Source organism: Entelurus aequoreus, linkage group LG19, assembly GCF_033978785.1.
Source record: "Entelurus aequoreus isolate RoL-2023_Sb linkage group LG19, RoL_Eaeq_v1.1, whole genome shotgun sequence".
Lineage (NCBI taxonomy): Eukaryota > Metazoa > Chordata > Actinopteri > Syngnathiformes > Syngnathidae > Entelurus > Entelurus aequoreus.
Genome location: NC_084749.1, coordinates 23446061 through 23457801, shown reverse-complemented (window position 1 = coordinate 23457801; position 11741 = coordinate 23446061). Strand labels below are relative to the sequence as shown.

Genomic DNA, 11741 nt, shown 5'->3' with positions numbered 1-11741 from the left:
AAAGGGGTTATTTCTTTCTGCTACCAATATTCTGGTTCCCACAACATAGACAACACATCTGCAAGGGACACAGTACCTGAAGCACACATGATTGTATAGGCTGCTGGTCCACTAACATTTTCATTAATTACTCTTTTTTATGTAATTATTTTTATATTGTTTTACTTTCTTTTTTATCCAAGAAAATGTTTTTTATTTATTTATCTTATTTTATTTTATTTTTACAAAAAGGGCCTTATCTTCAACAGACCAGGTTGTCAATGAAATTAGATTTGTTTAAAGGGTTTTTATAACCAGGCCCAGTCCAGATAATGTCCAAGTCGGACTCAGCAACACACACATTCATGTACACAGAAAAAAATTAGGGAACACAACAGATTGCATATAATTTATAAACAAAATTACATTTTCAAAATAAGCATTTATGTACAGTCCAGATTATGTCCAGGTCACTCAAATTAGGGAACACAACAACAGATATCATATAATCTATAAACATAATTATACTTTCAAAATAAGCCTTTGAGGACTTCTCATCTTTTTTTAAATGTTTTTTGGCATCATTATCGTTTTCAACCATGTAACTTTCTAAAGTTAGAAAATACTGAATAAATGTTTTAAAGAAAGTAATACTAAGTGAATATCTGTTTTTGGCCTTAAAAATAAACCTTTTACCGAGTACTATAATTAAATTGACTAAATCATGATTGTCAATGAACTCTCCTAAAATAACAGAAACCACATTAAGCTTCATAAACAAACCAATCCTTAAACACATTTTTTCAACTTCCACCCAAAACAAAGACACAATATGACAATACCAAAACAAATGCAGGGTGGATTCAGGCTCCTGACAACAAAATGGGCAATCATCTGACTCTGTCATATTCCATAATTTTAGCATTTTCCCTGTGGGTAGGAAGTTATAAATAATTTTAATTTGAAAATAACGATTTTGCACATCGATAGTAGTTTTATAGATTAGTTTGAATATGGCATCCCATGGCAACGGGCAGTCAAAAAAGTCCTCCCATTTTCCATATGTGTTGTATGGGGCAGCCTTCAAAGATTTCTTTATTAAATAAAAATTATATATTTTTTATTTATTTTAGTTCATTTTTGCCAACTAGAATTTCTTATTAGAGGTTTACAAACTAATAATTTAGTAGTTCCATAATGAATTATTTGTTTCCATCTTTTCCCAATTACTCCAGTTAGTTGATAAAATGAAAAGCTTGAGCAAGCATCACCATACATAGTTGTAAATTCATCATATTTCATAATTTTACCATTCTCATTGATAATGTCATTGACAAAAATGATTCCTCTTTCAAACATATGTTTCCAAAAGAAAGGCTTTCCATCTATTACAATATTAGAGTTCATCCATATTATCTGCTGCAAAATATCGTCTCTTTTTTCTGGCACATAAAATTGAAAACACCACCATGAGTGGATTGTTTCCTTTATGAACCCCGACATGTTTCCCAGCAGACTCTCTACATAAGAAAAATGGGAGGGGATCACTTGTAAAAAAGGATACAATTTCTTTTGATGCAGTACATGTTTTTTGTCCAACAGGACATTTGTGTACCACTCAATGTTTAAATACATCTTTGGAACAATTGATGCTTTTAAAGACAGACACATAGCTTCAAGGTTGAGAAGTTTCAAGCCCCCATATTCATACTCTTTGTACAAAACCTTTCTTTTAATCTTTTCTGGTTTGCTGTTCCAGACAAAATCGAAGACCCTCCGCTCATAAATCTTAAAAAAGTTTTGTGATGGAGCTGGTAATGACAAAAACAAATAAATAAATTGAGGAATAATTAACGAGTTGGCAATAGACATTTTACCATACAAGGTTAGGGATTTCCCTTTCCATAATTGCATAATTTTGTCCAGCTTTCTTAGTCGATTATCATAATTTACTGAGCCTAGATCTTCCAGATTTTCTGGGACAACAACACCAAGTATGTTAACTGGTCCATCTGTCCACAAAACAGGCACTTTGCATTCCATTCGAAAGGACGTTCCCTTTAGATTTCCGATCCTTAACATTTTACATTTATCATAATTAAGCTTAAGGCCAGATTGCTGCGAAAATATGTCCAAAAGATTAAGAAGGTTCCGCAAACAATGAGGAACAATCTTATCTTTGTGAATCAGCCTTTATAAATGATAAATGGGTTATACTTGTATAGCGCTTTTCTACCTTCAAGGTACTCAAAGCGCTTTGACAGTATTTCCACGCTCACCCATTCATACACTGATGGCGGGAGCTGCCATGCAAGGCGCTAACCAGCAGCCATCAGGAGCAAGGGTGAAGTGTCTTGCCCAAGGACACAACGGACGTGACTAGGATGGTAGAAGGTGGGGATTGAACCCCAGTAACCAGCAACCCTCCGATTGCTGGCACGGCCACTCTACCAACTTCGCCACGCGAACATGAACTTCATCAAGAACAAACACAGAACACGCCTCACTGATGCACATCTGCAAGACTCACTCAGAGTTGCAGTGTCAAGTTACACACCAGAGTACAACACACTAGTTAACAGCATGCAATGCCAGGCTTCCCACTAACTGACAAAGAAACAGATAACAGATTTGGTGTCCAGTTCAAAGTGTGACATGATTTAAAAATTTGAGAGTTTACTTTTGTATTTTACATGAGTTATTATTTGTACAAACATGGTGCAAAGTAATTCATGATTTGTTAAAAAATATTAGTGGCTAGCTAGTTAAAATGGGATATTGTGATTTCACAAGACTGTCTTAGAAGTGGTCATTTGAAAATGTTCAATTTGAAAAATGTGCACTTAGAGAAAATATAAAAATAAAGTGTTGCATATTGATATTTATCTGTTTCTATATATATTTATTGTGAGAAATCATTAAGATGATCAGTGTTTCCACAAAGATAAATATCATTAATTATTAATAATAACAGAGTTAAAGGTAAATTGAGCAAATTGGCTATTTCTGGCAATTTATTTAAGTGTGTATCAAACTGGTAGCCCTTCGCATTAATCAGTACCCAAGAAGTAGCTCTTGGTTTCAAAAAGGTTGGTGACCCCTGATTTAGAGTTTTTTGGACACTAGGGGAACATATTCTAAGTAACAAAGACTTAATTTAGAGTTATTTGGTTAGGGTTAGAGGGTTAGGGCCAGGGTTAGAGGGTTATAACCTTGCCGAATAAGGCATTAATAAGTACTTAATAATGACTAGTTAAGAGCCAATATGTTACTAATTTGCATGTTAATAAGCAACTAATTAATGGTGAATATGTTCCCCATACTAAAGTGTTACCATGTTTTTTTACTGGTGCACAAAATGAACCGTGCATGGACATCACCTTGTTCAAACAACAAAACCAACACAGTGCAAATCAGTGTGACTTCTGCTGTTGCCGTATCCGTAATACGCAGATAGAGAGAAGTTTTTATTTACACGATGAGTCGGGTGTGTCTTGACCTCCGCCAACCCCTGAGCTCAACTCACCGAACCCCTAGGGTTCGATCGAACCCAGGTTAAGAACCACTGGTCTAGTCTCTTACGTGAATGAGTTAAATAATATTTGATATTTTACGGTAATGTGTTAATAATTTCACACATATGTCGCTCCTGAGTATAAGTCGCACCCAACTATGAAAAAAACAGTGACGTATAGTCCGAAAAATACGGTATATGTATGTATGTATGTATGTATGTATATATATATATATATATATATATATATATATATATATATATATATATATATATATATATATATATATATATATATATATATATATATATATATATATATATATATATATATATATATATATATATATATTTATATAACAAACTGCAAAGCCATAAGCTCACACAATTTCAGTAAATAATTTACATTTGGAACACAGCATCATCGTTTTCACAGCTTTTTGGTTGTTCACTTGATATTCTTTACTGCTCGCTAGTGTTACCATATCTGAGTTATTGTGCAGAAATATGGGGGAACAACTACAAATGTGTGCTTCATTCACTAACTGTGTTACAAAAAAGATCAATTAGAATAATACATAATGTTGGATTTAGAGAACAAACAAACCCTTTATTTATTAAATCACAATTATTGAAATTCAACGATTTGGTGCATTTGCAAACAGCTAAAATGATGTACAAAGCAAACTATAACCTGCTACCCAAGAGTGTACAGCAATTCTTTTCAACAAAAGAGGAGAAATATAACTTTAGAGGAAAATCTAATTTAAAGCATCTGTATGCGCGTACAACACTTAAAAGTTTTAGCATATCAGTATTTGGAGTTAGATTATGGAACGGATTAACCAAAGAAATCAAACAAAGCACCGATATGATTCAGTTTAAGAGACGGTTCAAACTACAAGTGTTCACAAAGTACACAGAAAAAGAATTATGATGAACATCTGGAACCCTTTTTTTTTCACCCATTTTTTATTGAGAGAAAGATTATTTATGTATTTAATATTTGTATGTTTACTATGGTACAATATTTATTTATTATTTATCTGTTCACTGTTCTGTTACAGAGAACAAGGAAATTGGATAAAATTGTTATGGTATGAAAAGGGGTAGGATTAAATAAGCTCTGCTTCTTCCTACTCCTTTTCGGACGTGCTGTAATGAAATGACTGGAACTGTGTGATGCATAACATTGTATTGTATGCATATTCGAAATAAACTGAAACTGAACTGAATTGAACTATTCTGGAAAGCAGTGTTTTTCAACCACTGTGCCGCAGCACAGTAGTCACTCATCACTAGTGTGCCGTGGGAAATTATGCAACTTCACTTAATTGGTCCGAAAAAATATTTTTTGCAAATCAATAATTATAATCTGCAAATAATGTGCTGTTACTTAGTGTCTTTGCTGTGTAGAGCTCGGCAGGGTAACCACGTAATACTCCATGTCAGTAGGTGGCAGCAGGTAGTTAATTGCTTTGTAAAAGTCAGAATGTGTCGGGTGAGACAAGGATGGTTTGTTTTGATCCCAATATGCAGACCGCAACAGGAGGCAGCGTGCAGGTAAAAAGGTATGTAATGCTTAAACCAAAAATGAACAAAAGGAAAAGGCAATGAAGCATAGGGATGTCTATGCAAAACAAAAGTAAAACTGAACTGGCTACAAAGTAAACAGACACAAAATGTTGGACGACAGCAAAAACGTACTAGCGTCCACAAAGTACATCCGTTCATGACATGACAATCAACAATGTCCACACAAAGGATAGCAACAACTTAAATAGACTTGCTTGCTAACACAAAGCAGGTGCGGGGAATAGCACTCAAAGGAAGACATGAAACTGCTACAGGAAAACACCAACAAAACAGGAAGGGTCACCAAAATAACAGCGCAACACAAAAACTAAAGCACTATACAGGAAAACACCAACAAACTCAAAATAAGACACGATGACCTGGTGGAGTTTCATTTTTTAACGTTTTCTGCTGGTGCTGTGCCTCCGAATTTTTTTTAATGAAAACATGCCTTGCCTCAGGTTGAAAAACACTGCTGTAAAGTCCAGGTATTTTTTCAATTATTTTGTCTTTGCAGTATCCGCCATCACAATGTGTTTGAAGTCAAATCAACGAACAACCCAGCATGTAGGTATGTGTGTACATCTTTACAAAATGAGTTCATTTAAATCAGGGGTGTCAAACTCATTTTAAATCGGGGGCCACATGGAGAAAAATCTACTCTAATCTACTCCCAAGTGGGACGGACTGGTAAAATCACGGCATGATAGCTTAAAAATAAAGACAATTTCAGATTTTTTTCTTTGTTTTGTTTTTTGTTTTTACACTTACATGTTGCGGTTAATAGTATTCTATCTTTATTTGTTGTTATTTATATTTTCTGAATAAATTATGTGATAAAGTTCATCAGTCAACTCATTGGTGTTAATTTTCAATCTATTAAGATACATTTTTTTTATATCAAAATCAAATTACAGTATGTTATTTATGTAGTTTGATCATTTTCCTCGACTGATCTACTAACATCATGTGGTTTGTTTTGTACATATATAGCATCATCTACAAAGATACAAAGAATTGCTATTTCGTCATTCAGTAGACGCATTTACAACAGTAGTTTCTCTCATTCCAAAATTTCAGGTTAATTTTTATACTTAGCAAACTCATCCCGCGGGCCGGGTAAAACCTGTTAGCGGGTCTGATCCGGCCCTTGCGCCGTACGTTGGACACCCCTGATTTAAATGAAACCAGTATTATCAAACTCATCCAAAAGATGGCGTCATAGCACAAACAATAATGCATCTTTTTAGCGCATTTGCTTGGTTTTTTGAAAACTTTGCATTTTGGCCGTCAGCCAGGAAAAATCCATAAATTAGCCGCGCTGTTTTATAAGCCGCAGGGTTCAAAGCATAGGAAAAAAGTAGTAGCTTTTTGTCCGAAATTTACAGCAATTAAATATTCAAACACAGTGTTACTGTTCAAACCGTGTGTAATGCTACAGTAGCCAACAATATTAAATATACTTGTTGAATAAAACCTCTGCCTTGTTTTCAATGAACATTTAGGTCCACTGCGCTACTGTATTTTAATGTTGGTCATTATAATGCTACTTGGAGAGCCAAGTGTTTTCTGAGGTACTACTTGATGAAAAAAGTTTGAGAACCACTAATTTAGCATATACCATACTGACCTACATTCTATTGTTTTAGTATCTTCAATGACAATGTATCCTTAAATTTTTCCGTATGTAGAAAAAGTTTGCTCTGTAATATTTTAAAATATTACAGCCTAGTGCAGTGATTCTCAAACTCTAGTATGTGTACCACCAGTGGTACGCAGGCTCCAGCTAGTGGTATGCCAAAGAATCACTTGATTAAAGTACAGTGTTTTATTATCCTATATTCAAACACAGTGTTACTGTTCAAACTGTGTGTAATGTTACAGTGGCCAAAATATTAAATATACTTGTGGAATAAAACCTCTATTTTGTTTGTAATAATTATTTCGGCCTACTACGCTACCGTATTTTAATGTTGGTCATTATGATGGTACTTGGAGAGCCAAATTTTTTATGAAGTGGTACTTGGTGAAAAAAGTTTGAGAACCACTGGCTTAGTGTTTAACAAATGTACCTTTTTATTCCGCCTCTTCGAAATGCAGCAAACTTTTTACTGGGCCAACATTTATTAAAAAAAAACAACAACAAAAAAACATCTCTCTGAGGATTTTACTACCAGGTTTTTCTAAGTGCTTTTATTGATATTTTTTACTTTTTAATAATGCTTTTTTTGACCCTGTAACATTAGTGAAAAACAAGGCTTGAAAGAAAACATACTTTTAAAAAAAGTGACTTAAAAATATATTTTTTAAACTATTCCATTGCAGCAATGCCGGTATATTTTATTTGCTACTAAAGGGGGTCTCGCCCAGAACCACCAAATGATAGTTTTCATGTTTGGTGATACGTAATAATCTGTCTTGCATGACAAGTTTCATTTTTCATTTCATTTTTCATTTTTATTTATCTCCTTCATTGATGTGCATCTTTGATAGACAATTATACCACAATTATTCAGTTACACCGTTACACACCAATGCCTGAGAAGGAGCCGGATGAAGAAAAATCTTATATTTTCCTGCCCCCTTCAACATAATACATAGTCTTACTTAAAGGCCTACTGAAATGACATTTTTTTATTTAAACGGGAATAGCAGATCCATTCTATGTGTCATACTTGATCATTTCGCGATATTGCCATATTTTTGCTGAAAGGATTTAGTAGAGTATTTGTTTTAGATGATATTTGGAATTGCAACTATACTGTACAATTCATTGTTGAAATGCATCAAATTATGAGATAGTGTTGTAGATTTGCGTCAGAGTGAGAACTCCTTCACTTTTGTTGCTCTTTGAATACTTCAGGGACAGCTGAAGTTCCCCATTGGCTTCTACGCACAGACAATTTATTGTAGTCTTCTTACATAACATGGTTGGAGCAGCCCGATGAACTGAACAAAGCTTGAAGACAGACACAGTATAAGCATTCTTTGGTCATTATAATCCAATAAATAACACGCAACACTTACTGTACAATAGCACCTGATATTGCTGAGCAGTTCAAATTGATAATGCAAATGTAAGCATAGGTCACAAACTTCAGACATACTACACATTTGTTCCCCAGGCTTCAGCTGTTGAAATGTGTCCCCCTCTGTGTGCAAAAATAATTAAATCTGCTCTTTTTACCAACACAAATGTTGCAGGTGTTTGACCTATTTACTTTGCTGTACTTTTGCACTAATACCCATCATCCGTATAATTTAGTAACACAAAGTAGTGCTGATCCGTGCAGTAATATATACCTCAAAATGAATTGCTTTTATTCAGTTCCTCCAGAATTTAGCAGGCTGTTTTTGTGATTGTCGCGGCCTAAAACGCCTGAATTTGCAGCTGCTTTTCCAGAAAGTTGCGGTAAAAGTTGCGCTGTTTTGAGGCTTATTTACCTTTTGATTTGATCAATTTGTTACCATTGTTTTAAGTGTTACTTGTAACCTTAACCTTAAAGGTGGAACTGTACTTTATTAGGAATATTGCCTATTGTTTACAATCATTATAAAAGACATGACAATGTGTGTTTTTTTGGGTTTTTTTGCATTCTAAATATGAAATAAATTGCTTACAATGGAGCGTATGGGAGCCGTGCAATTCCGCCTGCAAAGCCCTTAAAAACATCCAAACACCTCCGTTGAGGTTTTATATACATGATGTAAGTACAGTATATATGTAATGCAATAACTGGCACATTAAAATAAAGTTTAATATTTACGTATTTTGATCACTTTAAGGATACATTAATTTCAAAAACCCATCACAATGGTTTTTTTTTTCTTCATAACATACTATTACTCACTGCAGACTTCATGAGAGCCAGCAAACATAAAAAAACATCACTTATTGTGCAAGGTCTGCTGTCATTAGGATGCCGACTGCTCGGATGTTGATATATTCCCATTTAGATGAAAAATGTCTCATAATCCTCGCAAAGAAAAGGTATGGGGGTGTTGACCAAGCGTCTATTTGTGTCGTCCTCACCATTTTCGGTTCCTAAATGGCTGTCGAAGTGTACCAACTTGTCTGAATACCTACTCAGATGTTTTCTATCTATGTGAGATGCATGATTTATGGTCTACAATAAACTTAAAGGGACAAGGAAGTGAGGAAACAGCAGACCACTTGAAGATGTAAACATTGGGGCACATGGTTGCGATCACAGCGCCGCTATACATAGTTTGTCCGTGTTAGCGCTTATAATAACAATATCACTAATACTTGGTTAATATTCAAGCCACAAAATGTAAATGGAGTATTGTTGGCGCTTTTTGGATGGTTATTTATTGGATTTTATGGGCGAAATAGTGGAGCTCCCATTGCTCTGCTGTAAGCGGACTTTTATTTACGTTTAATTTATATTTAGAATGCCTTAAAAACAAATCCATCCCTCGTACCACTCTCATAATGATTGTGAACGATAAGCAAAATTCCCCCAAAAAGTGCGGGTCCCCTTTAAAAGCGCTGGACTTCAACAAAATAAATACTGTATTGATGTTTTACTAATTTTATACAACACACAGACTTTAAAGTAGGTGGAAAATTCTGGGGCAACGCACGATTGTTGGGGGGTGCCGATGTGATTCGGAATCAATTCTGAATTCAGAATGATTCTCGTAATAAATTATTTGATAAATAAATTATACAAAACCGTTTCAAAAAACAGGTTACAGGTTACAGGTTACAAAAGCTCCTTCCCAATTTTTTTAATTATTATTTTTTTTGTTATTTAAAAAAAAAAAAGGATTCTCAAAAGTTATGCATTGGATTTAGAATCGGAATAAAAATGGCAATTTGGATGTTAAAACATTTTTTTGAGCACTCCTTGCAGATTTATGACCCACCGTTTGACTTGGGTTTTACCTAATGATTAATTTTATTAGTCATTTGATGAGGTAGCTCCTTCCACCCGAATGCAGCTGAGATAGGCTCCAGCACCCCCCGGGACAAGCGGTAGAAAATGGATGGATGGATGGATTTGTACTTTACTTTTTATCGTATTAGTCAGGGATCAGGGATTATCAGCCATGGCTGTGTGGGCCCTTTTTGTCAGTGTCCTGGTGACCTCCTGGTGCAAATGGCTCTTGTGATAGTGTTTCTTCACCTAGCTCCTCTGTACTTAGCCATGCATTCATTTGTGCCTGCGTGTGTGTGTGGGATTGATAAAGGGTGATGTTGGTCATTGTTGTGTTGTTTTTAAATCTGTGAAGCACTTTGTGTTGCATTTATTTTATGTATGAAAAGCGCTTTATAAATACAATTCTATTGGTTGATTGATGGTAGACACTACATGGCAGATAAATTCAGAGATCATTATCAAAATACTGTACTATTTTAACTTCCTAATATTAATCATTAATTATAAATACAGAAAAGAACACCAGCAAGGCCTTCCCTTTTGTCCACTGTCTGCTCTGTCGTCCACAAATGGCAGACATTCTCTGGGTATGTTTTACGCTTGAAAAGTGTTTGTACATCTTAAACATTCATACATATTCCAACACATTCTCCCCTGCACGTTGAGAGCATTTGTGATCTGTTTGGAGTGATCTATAGCGCAAATCTTTTGTTGGTAAATGAAAGCCGGTGAGTGATTCTCATCACACTTCAATTTATCGGACATGTAAATGCTGCCTCTTTGCTACGTCAGCATTGCAAATGAGAATTTGTTCTTAATTGTCTTACCTTGGATGAACGTTTAAATAAATATATAAATACATGGAAACTAGGGAGTAAATGTTTATATACTGCATTACCCAGAAGGCTTTGCGCCATAGACACGAACAGGAAGTAGCTCTGAGCTATGTAGGAGGGTGACAATTTTGCCGATTGATCGACAAAGAGTAGATATATTGTTGAAACAAACTAAAGTTTTGATTAGACCGTTGACGTTTGTGTTTGATCGCCACTCTGAGACAAATTTGATTGATGAAAATGACGCTGATTGGCCAAAGTATGCAGGTAAATTGCGGACTTTGGACAAAGTTGCTAGGCCGTGCATAATTCGCTGGGATTAGTTAAATTTACGTGGTGAGATTCTGGAAGGAATGTTTATTCAATATTCAATAAGCAATCTGGAAATGCGGTCCTATTTTAATCAAACCTTTTCAATGACCTCTCATCCTTAACCTGCGCGCAACATGACTTGCAACACAATGACAGCCCAAAACAGATCACTTCACCAGCTTCGCATCGGCTCTACCACCGTTACCCATCATGCACTTGAGTCGCATTAGCTGAGGCTGTGTGGGGTTTACTCCTCACTGAGGGTCCTCATCCAGTCATAGATTTATATCCACCTACCTCTCTTAGCGGGGCCTCTTTTGGCACACTGCCTTTGAATAATAATGTAAGAGCTGGCGTCCATGCAGTCGCATTGGCAATTGGCATGGAAACAAACCATGCAGTTCTTTTCTTCAACGAACTGAAGTGAAACCAGCACAGCTAAAAATCGTCACAGTAGCATGAATAAATTGTCTCTGAATGACACGTAAATGTTAAATGACGGTGGCTTAGAATCAAACAAAAATTAAATGGGTGCATTATGTCAGTGGTTGTGGTAGTATCCAAGCTAACACTGTCATGCTTTTATTTTAAGATTACTTCGCACTGATCAAAAATCAC

General features: G+C 35.2%; 1 protein-coding gene across 1 annotated transcript in view; it reads left to right on the top strand.

The window, feature by feature from the left end:
* dazap1 (DAZ associated protein 1) overlaps positions 1–11741 on the top strand; it is a 76389-nt gene that overhangs the window by 1107 nt on the left and 63541 nt on the right. The gene's annotated exons all lie outside the window — the stretch shown is intronic.